General features: G+C 36.7%; 1 long non-coding RNA gene and 3 pseudogenes across 1 annotated transcript; 3 read left to right on the forward strand and 1 right to left on the reverse strand.

The window, feature by feature from the left end:
* The first annotated feature begins 1,274 nt into the window (after positions 1-1,274).
* Positions 1,275-2,015, forward strand: LOC148693593 (F-box protein SKIP22-like; annotated as a pseudogene).
* A 669-nt stretch (positions 2,016-2,684) lies between these two features.
* LOC148693594 (F-box protein SKIP22-like) lies at positions 2,685-6,999 on the forward strand (annotated as a pseudogene).
* A 2,472-nt stretch (positions 7,000-9,471) lies between these two features.
* LOC137715676 (uncharacterized) lies at positions 9,472-10,522 on the reverse strand. Its single transcript, XR_015951840.1, has 3 exons — positions 10,490-10,522; positions 10,276-10,373; positions 9,472-9,900 (listed from the first exon to the last, which is right to left on the reverse strand). It is a non-coding gene; the product is annotated as an uncharacterized LOC137715676 (long non-coding RNA).
* A 55-nt stretch (positions 10,523-10,577) lies between these two features.
* The window catches only part of LOC148693595 (uncharacterized), a 2,337-nt pseudogene continuing 2,288 nt past the window's right edge, over positions 10,578-10,626 (forward strand).

Genomic DNA, 10,626 nt, shown 5'->3' on the forward strand with positions numbered 1-10,626 from the left:
TGGAGATGTTGAAGGGGAATGGGTTAGGGAGGATGGAGGAAAATGAGGATTGTGAATTAGAGCTCAAAATGGTAAGATTAAAGGCCAAAAGAGAAAAAGGAGGAGAAGATCCTGAAAAGCAGTGACGGGAAAAATTGCAAGCCACAAGAAAGGCAAAGAAAGGAAGAAGAGACAGGAGAAATGAGACTGCCACCGACCCTAGCAACAGCTAGGGATAGCGGTGATGCAGAATGATGGAACCGAGGGCTACTCACACGAGGCAATGAGAAATACTCCCACAAAAGGAGAAGAGATCTTTCACAGGAGGAGAGAAAGATCTCTTACTTCCTTCCTTCCTTTGTTTTTTCCCCTTTATTTCCTCTCCTCCTTCCTTTCTTTGTTACCTACTCCTCCGTCGGTAGGGTTAGATTTTCAGGGGAATGGATCGTTAAATCCGAAAATTCGCGTTAGTGCGGCTATGTTGCAAGCCAATTTGGATGGTTTATCAGAACCTTGGAGTTATACAACGGTGCAAGTGCTTACTTCGATAGGGTGCATGTGCAAATGGAAGGGCTGGGTGCTGAAGTGAAAATCCACAAGAGAGAGAAACAAATGGAAGAGTTGGGTGATGAAGCCTTTTGAGGGTACTTTGGGTAAACAAGAATGGTTTCGGATTAAGGCTTTCACCCATAGTGGGATTATCACCTCCATCTCAGTACCCCAATTCCTCCAAATTCTGGAATTGAATTCCTAATTTTTACTGGATCCCACCATGTTTTTTATTTCCAAGATGATGAGTAAACACTGGAATCCTTTTAAATAGGGAGTGATTCCCGTTCATTTCATCCCAACCCCATTGGTAAAGATGCCATTAGAATAACGGAAATATTATATATGGTATGTATTTTATTAACTTGTGAACATGGTGGATTTCATTTTATTTCTACCAAGTCGCGAACCAGTTAACAACTTACAGTCGTCAAATTGCATAATAGGTTAAGTAATACCACATCACACCAACAAATTGTTCACATTTGTCTCATGTCAAGTGGATCCTACCACGTCAGACACACCTATCAATATTTTACAATCGTCATATATCCTTATCACACATCAACCAACTGTTCACAGTTGTCACAAATATCATAATTTCTACCAACCCACACATGAACTCTTGAGACTATAAATATGTGGTTTGAAGAGTAAATAAAATCGCTCAAAATTTCTTCTCATAGTTGCATTTCTTTCTCACCCCTTTTTTTTTTTTTTTTTTTTTTATCACCCATAGAAAAATTATGGATATCCATGGTGGATGTAGTGGGCATGTGGGGAATAAGAAGGAGTACTCAATACTTTTTTTCTTGAGGAAGGTATTGAGGGAGGTGCTGTTAGAAGACCGTAGCTTTCACAAGTTATTGGTGATTGCAGTGCATGCAGTGTTTCTAAAGGTTGGTTTCATCCAATTCGATTCATTTTCGGGTGCCCAAGTCGATTGCTTTCATATCTCAGACAAGTGGCCAACGACACCTTTCAGGTTGTCGTTTACCTACACTTTGCCCGAAATTCTGAAAAATCGGAGTAACTGTGTCTACGTTTTCGGGTCTTTAATTGGAAATGGGTCGGGTTCTTACTAGGTAATTTTGAACCCCAAGAGGTTCGGGCCCATGATTCGAATGCTGAACAACACAAAAGAACTTGTCGCTAAATGAGAAGTTTTGGAACTGTGGAAAATTGTGAAGGATGAGATTGTGTTGCTATTGGCGATCGATCTTTGTGCCAACACTTGTGTGCCGGCTTTGCCGAGCTTCATGCAGCTTCTGTCGGAGCTTCAAATGAAGATTTTGAGGTTGTTGCCCGATGTGGATATTGCCATGGTGAGTTGTGTGTGTAAGGAATTGAGGGATCTTGCTAACGATGAAGAATTGTGAAAGCAGAAGGTTTATGATGAGTTTACTGCTGAGTTTCTTCTTGATCAAACCTAAAGCAATATCAGTTTTGAAGAATGCATGGTGAAGTTTTTTACAAATAAATTGTGAGAAGTTGTATGAAAATTTTGAATAAAATGAATAAATTCTTATCAAAATTTTGCTAAGTTCTATGAACTCTGCTAAAGCAAACATCGAATACAGTTGTAGATTGTCCAATAGATTATTGTGACACATGCCATGGGCTGTACCATGTCACACACTAATAGACCTAGAAAAAAAAAAAAGTTACCTCAGCAACGGTAGAGATTTTTCTATGTGACTGAAACACAAGATGGTACACTATATGACACTATACAAATGATAGGATATGTGTGTTAAAAACTTAATGACTTAAAAAAATAAATTTCCCACCACTTGTATAAAAACACGTGGTATACCACCTGCATTCTGATCACAATGAAAATTTTCTCCAATAGGGGTGTGATATTCACATACCTCTTTTTACTTCTCACACATCATTCTAATTTTTGGCCGTCAGATCAGATTAATTAAAAAAGATCAAGGGCCAGAAATCAACAAGGGGTGTATGAGAAGTAAAAAGGGATACGTGGATAGCACACCCCGAAAGAAAATGGGCACATTTGGAGTATGATTCTCTTTCCTCCTAATTTCTCTCCTTATTTAATTGGTTATGATTAAATCACGTTAACATCTTGTTTGGAATTATTTATATAAAGAAAAAAAGACAAAAATGAAAGTGTGAGAGAATAAGAGGAAATGAGATGGTAATAAGAGAGAAAAAATCCTGCACATCCCAAAGAAAAATCAAACCATACCTGTCATACCCCAATTGGCTCCATTTTAACTACAAACAGATCATATTTCCATCCCATCCCACATAAAGATTAACATTTTATCCATATCTATATCAAGAGAAATGTTAATCATCTACAAAAAAGATGTCAAATTTTAAACTTGAAATTTAAATTTGAAGGATTATGTGGCATTTTGACATTTTTTAAAGTTTTGCTCTCCATCCGATATGCCAAATTTTAAACATAAAATAAAAATTCATATTTACATTGGAAAAGAAAGAAAATGAATAAAAAGGTATAAAAATATTTAAATATTGCATTGGCAATTAAAGAAACAAAAGGAAATATTTTAAACCAATAAAAAATTAATAAAAAATATTTAATAATTAACTAAAACAATTTGAAGGTGTTGTCAACTTTGGCAACGAATGAGAGATATGTCATTTCATGTCATACCACATCAAATTTAGTTTCTCGATTGGAAAACATTACTGCTGTTTTTTATTTAATTTTTTTTTTTTACCATTATTGTTGATTTGGATATTTTGACATTTCGTTTGTAGATGCTCTCACTCAAGGTGAGACTTTTCATAAACTCTCTGCCGCCTCACAGTTTAACGTCAACTTCCTTAACATTTCTTTTATATGAGATTAAACCCACTCACCGTTTAGCCTCCTAATTTAAAAAAAAAAAAAAAAAAAAAAAGTCTTTTTCTTTGGTCTCTTTTCACGGCGCAATCGAAAGACATTTAAGTTTAGTTAATTGGCATACAACCCAAAATATGTAAAGTTAATCAATCTATGTTTTTCAATTTCCAGTCATGTAAAGATATTTCAAAATAAAATTACGCCTAAAATACTAGAGATGTAATCTCAAAAGATTTCAAAAACAATAAAAGTAGTTCAAAACAAACTTGTGTCTATTCTATGAAAGTTAACTTGGAAACTCTCCAACAATCTTGGATTGCATAGATTAATTTTGAATTATCATCCCAATGTCCGAGACCAAGTTTGCAAAGACCTTTACAAACACGAAATTTTGGCTCCGCCACCACTGCATTATCATGCATCTAGTACATAAATTTTTCAATGGTCTCTTAATTTTTGCATCAATGTTCGTCATCCTATGTTGCGAATTAAGATCTTGTCACAGCCCACCCCCGACAACATATTGCTCGCTTTGCCGGCTCGCACGATTTGATGCCAATGATGGGCCATCACACATGTGGTTCGAATTTGACATGAACCAGATAGAATATTTTAGTCAATGATCTTTGAAATTTACATAACTCATCAATTTGGTTTTTGAAAATTGAAAATCAGTAGAAGTTATTCTTGAGTTTGTCCACCACAAATCATTTTGGTCATTTTATGAAAAACATGTCAACATAATCGTTAAATTATCACTTGAGGACCACATGGTCACCTTTTTAAGAGTATTTTTTTGTCAAACCAACCATTCAATTTTAGCCAAAAATGATTCTTGAGATTGATATAATCACTTACTTTGGTTTCTAATTTTGTCCATCATGAATTATTTTGGTTCTTACGTGAAGATTGAATGACGATATCTAAGCTATATTATTAATAGAACCCTCATTGCCAACCAAAACTTTATGAAACTACTATTTTAATCCTCTAATTAAAACTAAATATGAATAGGAAGTATGGGCAAAAATGTAATTTCACAAAACTAAATTTTGTTGCTTTTTTCAAAACCTCATATACATGTGATTCTAACCTATCTCTAATTTTAAAATAAAAAAAATAATAAAAAAAATTGAAGCCCTCTCCCCTGTCTCCCCACTCCCGCGATCTCTCTCTCTTTTCCTTTCTCTTTCCTCTTTATTGTAAGTAAGAGGTTTTAAATTCGATTCTTGCCAAAGACGAATTTGAACCACATCATTGCTAGTCCATTGTGAGGTTAAAGCCATCACTCTATCCTTAGTGTAGATAATATTATTTGTTAAAAAAAAAAAAAAAAAACTCACACTGAAAGTGCGTGCCATATGCGAGTGTGAATTGAACCAAGACTTGATTGAGAAAGCCATTCACTTCGCAATAGGCACGGCCCACCTAGGGATTAATAAGGCCCTAGGGTTGGAGGTAGGGTTTATGCCAACGACAACAAAAAAGTCAGTTAGGGTTTCAATCCTTATATAGAATTCTACTTCTGCAAGGGTTTAGCCGACGCGGTTTATGATCTTATCCTATAAACAGAGGCTTCATTCCAAATAACGAATAAGAATTTGGCTCATCTTCCCAAATCACCTTCACATCCAATTACACGTTTATCCGCACAGTTCCCAAATCAAATCGTGGCAACCACCACCAGTGGTTCGGATCCCCAACGCATACCCCAGTGGTTTCGGGTCAGAAAGCATGGAAAATAACAATGAGCCTGCTGCTGGTAGTGGTGGGATAACTTGGGAGAAGTACTCAGTGCCGTTTTTCTTGAAGAGGGTACTAAGGGAGGAGTTGGGAGAAGACCGTAGCAATCACAAGCTCTTCGAGATTTCTGTACACGCTGTGCTCTTAGACTCCGGTTTCGTCCGGTTGGATTTAGTTCAGGGTATGCTGGCCAATCAGGTTTTGTATACGGCGCCTCAGATTCTGCAACATCAGGGCAATAACGGTAATAGGGTTGAAGCAGTTGTATTGGAGTTTCGTAAATGGCGTCAATTCATGAATGTTTATGGGTCATTTGCCAGTGGTGGTTCTACGCCTTATCGGCTACGTATGGACAAAAAAAGATTTGCTCCGGTGATTGAATCTGTTTGGGAAAACAGAAATATGAATGAGAGAGATGAGTTAGTTTTAGAAAAGGAAGTTTTGGAGGATTGTGAAAGATGGGATTGCATTGCCATCGCTGATTGATCTTTGCTCGAAGGTGGGTTTGAGCGCCCCATCGAGCCTCATGTGCCTTCCACCGGAGCTCAGAATGAAGATTCTAGAGCCACTGCGTGGTGTTGACATTGCCAAAGTGGGTCGTGTTTGTAAGGAGCTGAGAAATCTAGCTAGTAACGATGAGTTGTGGAAGAAGAAGTATGCTGAGGAGTTTGGGGACTCTTAAGGGAGGAGAAGGAACAATGATTAGCTGGAAGTCCAGATTTGCTACTAGCGTGAAAATTAGAAAACGGAGGAAGCCTAAGAATCAACTAAGATCTTCCAAGAGGTGGGTATATGAGTTGCCTTATAACTTTTGGATATAATTTAATGGCTTTGCACTTCACATAGATTGCTACCAAGGGATGGTCAATGGTGCCCATGGATACTCCATATATTACCATCATCACCATCCATCACAAGTACAAATACCACCACTCACCACCACAATTAACACATATCTACACTTAAATGGACCTCCATTTAACTAAATGGGTATTTATTGACCATCAATCGCTTGGATTCACTAAAAGAAAAAAAAAAAAAAGGTTTTGTTTAGTGTTAGTGTGTGTCTGCTCTTGATGCGCATGTAAGCTGGTCTGCATTTTTTTTGGTCAAAATTATTACCCGTAACTGTTGGCGCTTGGATGATATGGTTTTCATTTTTGAAGAGTTTTCACTGTACAGATTGGATGTTACTTGTTTAACTCTCGTTGGAAGTTTAAAACAATGCCTAATCAGATGGCTACTTTCCCAAGTCATCAAGGATTCTTACCTAGTTTGTGTTCTTAATTGTTTAGGTCTTTGTTTCGTTTTAGGAGATTTTTCCATACTTTGTAGGAGTAGGTTTTTGTTATTCTAATGATGGATTTGGTGTCGTAGTGCCTTCACATAGTGATTTCCAAACCCTTTTTACCATGAGTTTTTGTCTGTTATTTTGGTCAATGATGAAACTTTCGTTGATGGAAAGAAGATTACAACAAGTCCAGACTTACAAAATGGACCAGCCACAAAGTAACAAAAAGCTAAAAAAAAATAAAGGGAGGTCAGATAAGACATCCGAAGTCCCACACATCTAAAAACCCTAAATATTAAAAATTAAAAAAAATTAAAAAATAAACAATGATAAAAGGACCTATGTTGATGAACGAATGCAGACGAAATTGGCGAACCACCTCTAGGTAACCAAAACCACCACCATGAACGCAATTTGCAGGGGCTTTCTGTTGCTTACTCTTTACATGTGAATTTTAGTTTGAATCAATCCATCATTTGTTTTAATTTTCGCGTAATTAATCGGTTACTTGAGACTATTTAATTATTTGGTTTATCTGTTTTGTAGGTATTGCGGCGCTGCCGGCTCCTGCTGCGGGAGACGGAAGCAGAACTGAAGACATAATTAAAAGGAGGAAATGCTGCAATTAAAGATGGTCAAGTTCACATAGCAAATTATCTTGTTTACAGTAAGTAATTCGTTGTCTTAGCTTGATGATAAATGCTTGTGTGGAGAGTTTTACAGTCTGCTTGAGTTGACATGCATGCATACTTTTGGCAAAAAGACAATGAAAGTGTCACAATTGGAAATCAGTGTGTAATTTAGATGAGGGCATACATTTTTTTTATCGGAAAAAAATAAAACCCTTAATTAAAAGGACGAACCCTGAGTACAACCAAGTCCGATACAATAAAAAATAAAAGCATGTCTAGCTTCCGATGGAAGTGAAAGATCGATCCCAAATATGGGTATCCTGAATCCCATATATATGCTTTTATATGCGGATGCATATTATTTACGATAGTCTTTGACGAGACTTATATTTAACTTACATTAGATGATATCTTAAGATCATTGGTGATTTATTTTCACCACGTGGTTATCATGCATTTCGTATAGCTAGTTGCGGTCGTAGAATTTATTGCAGGTACATTCTATTCTAGTAGAGGCTAGAATTTTCTAGTAGACGCTAGATATCGATCAGGTAGACGCCGCTTCACCTGCTTACTATACATTACTTTATTTGTGATTCATTTACTTTCTTTGATATGACGGGCAAGGTTGAGTTGATCTTGACTACTAGTATTGTAGTAGTACAATGTGTGTAGTTTTCACTATATATGTTTTCAAAACATGGGTTATTATGTTTGAAGGATTTTGACGTGATAAAACTGGTCTATTCACATTTTGTTTTGTTGACCCCTTCAGGACATAACGCGAATAAAGAGAACACTGGTGGTGACGAGTGGGTTTGGCAGTGAGGCTTTCATCCTTTGGATTTAGGGTGATGGTTCATTTACTGCAGTTTTATCTCTACTGTAATAATTGCATGAAAGCACTTCTGGATTATGCATAGGACTGCACTTTTATGCGTTTACTTTTATGAGAAACTTCTAGCTGCTCTGATGTGATGTAATAATAACGAGATTTAGTCTTAAAATTTGTGTCCCTAAGTGAGGAGGTTGATAACTGAACTTTGTAGCAGCTTTGGATTTATTATAAATGAACGTTTTTATTCAAATTCTTGCACATCATAAATATCTTATGATGACTTCGTCATTAAGTTGGCTGTGACGTCATCTCATGATGGGATCATATAGTCAATTTAGTGTCGACTAGCACATCATGGCCTCGTAACTTGTGTTATTGGGTCCCAGGTGTATCATAACCTGCTAGATGCCTCCTAGGGACTTCTCACACATAGATTGGTCTATGTGTGACCTCCCTTCCCAACTATCTGCGAGTGATATCTCTTGTAAATAGGCAAGTTTAACAGGAAAATCGGTATTCGCCACTTTAGAAAACTCTATGTTCTAGTTTCTCTCAAATTATTCTCTTAGGCATCGGAAGCCCTTTGGCAGACACTATCCCCTTTTTCTCGAGGTTCGTTAATTAGGCTAATGGTGTTTCTTGTTTTGTAAAGTGGAGTTTCGTCAATTCAATCTTGAATGATATTCGCATCCACAAGTTAGATACCAATTATATGCATAATTGTATAATTGTTTTTATTTTCTTGCTCGTATTGTTTACATTAAACACATGATCAACCTCTATATGTGAATTATTGAACTGGAATAACTATATGGGTTGATATGTGAATCATATATTAAAATAAAATTGGAAAGAATTTTCTACCCACACCTCAATATTTCAGAGTTGTGATTCATTCATGTTCTAAATTATGTTATTTCACAATTTAAATATCATATAACATATAAAACAAAAAACAATTTATTTCTCTCTCAAGTCATTCCAAAGCTTGTTCCCATTCATACGAAAGAAAATTGAAAGAAAACATAGCTAGGAAACACCACTTAGAAAATTAAAGAATATATATAAGAACATTAAAGATGATATAGTAAGTAGTAGATTGTCATGATGGTTAGGTCTTTCAAATTTCGTTATCTAGTAGTCTATTTGCCACTAGTAGGAAAAACACTTTGCGCGACGTAGGTACCTTCGTCGCGCAAAGTAAAAATCATTGCCTAAGCGTTTGCGCGACGCCACTTCGTCGCGCGATAACCATCGCGCCAAGGCAGTGACAGTAGGGTTTGCGCGACCAAGAAGTAACGTGCGTCGCGCAAAATGGCTTTGCGCGACGAAGAAGTAACGTGCGTCGCGCAAAGTGGCTTTGCGCAACGAAGTACTGCGTCGCCCAAAGCCACTTTGCGCGACGCACGTTACTTCTTCGTCGCGCAAAGTGGCATGGGTGGCTTTGCACGACATAGGATATGCGTCGCGCAAAGTGGCTTAGTGTCTTTGTGCGACGTGGGCATGCGTCGCGCAAACCCTTTTTCTTTGTTTTCATCAAAAATAAATTTTTTTAATTTTTAATAAATATTGTAATTAAATTCTAAACAATAATGAATTAACCAAGCAAAAGTATTTAATTATAAAATATATAAAATGTACATACAAGATGTTCGAACAAAAAAGAAAAAACTACAAGTAGTCTTCTAGGTTTAATACATCAAGCTACTGAGTATTGGCAAGGTGAGGTGGCTCTGAGGTCGATGGTGGAGCAAGATTAAGTGCTAGTAGCGAGATTTGGAGGCTGGACATGGCTCATACAAGGTCTCTCACTGTCCCCGTATAGGTCCTCATCCCTTCGCCCTGGGCCTTCATCTGCTCACCCTAGACCTACATAGTCAAATAAATACAACAGTCTAGGAGATGAAGAATCATCAAATTCATAACATAGTCAACTAAATTCGGTCCAGTCGCAGACGTGATAGAAACAAGAGGCGCAGCAACATCTTTTATGACTTCACTTTGTAATATCGTCGCTTGAGGGACCCTGTAAAATAAGAGAGGCTTTCAAGAATTTAAAAAGCAACGTGATCGAAAAACACCAACCTTAACAGTATTGAAATGAATCTATACGTGGTGGAGTTCATGTAGGACTTGACCACATTTAGCCCAGGAAATGGGAGAACTTGAGAAAAAGTTTTGTTCATAAAATTAACAAAAATTATCCCAACTGCCCCAGATCTGTAAGCCCCAAGAATTCCAGTGTTCTTCTCACATACAAATATCTTTCCCTTAACTAAATCAGGGTCCAGGCAACCTTCCCAACATATACTAAAATGCAACAAGAAGTAGTCAGTACTATAGTTTCATTTTTATTCCTTTCTATTGTATGCAGTAAAAGTGAAACGGGGACAAGAATTACCTAGCTAGCATTTGAGAGCAATTTGTTCTTGAAGCATCTTTTCCATATATGAGAGGAAAATTTGTTCCATTTAATGTGAACGTGTTCGTAGAGTGCCCCTGTTTGTGATAAGAACATTAAAATGTATTGAAATGAAAACAATCTGAGCCACAGTATGTACAAGTATTCATAAAATATTTTTATTTTGTTGAAAAAGGAAGCAGATGAGACATACGACTAGTTTCTTTCCATTTGCAAGAACAGTGCTATTAATCCGGCGATATGTGGTGTTGAAAATCAATGTCAAAGTTAGGCAAGGAAAGTTAGGCAATATTAGGTATGGTTGAATAAAAAAAAATTAGGTGCAATTAA

Source organism: Pyrus communis, chromosome 10, assembly GCF_041283825.1.
Source record: "Pyrus communis isolate YQ-2024b chromosome 10, ASM4128382v1, whole genome shotgun sequence".
Taxonomy (NCBI): domain Eukaryota; kingdom Viridiplantae; phylum Streptophyta; class Magnoliopsida; order Rosales; family Rosaceae; genus Pyrus; species Pyrus communis.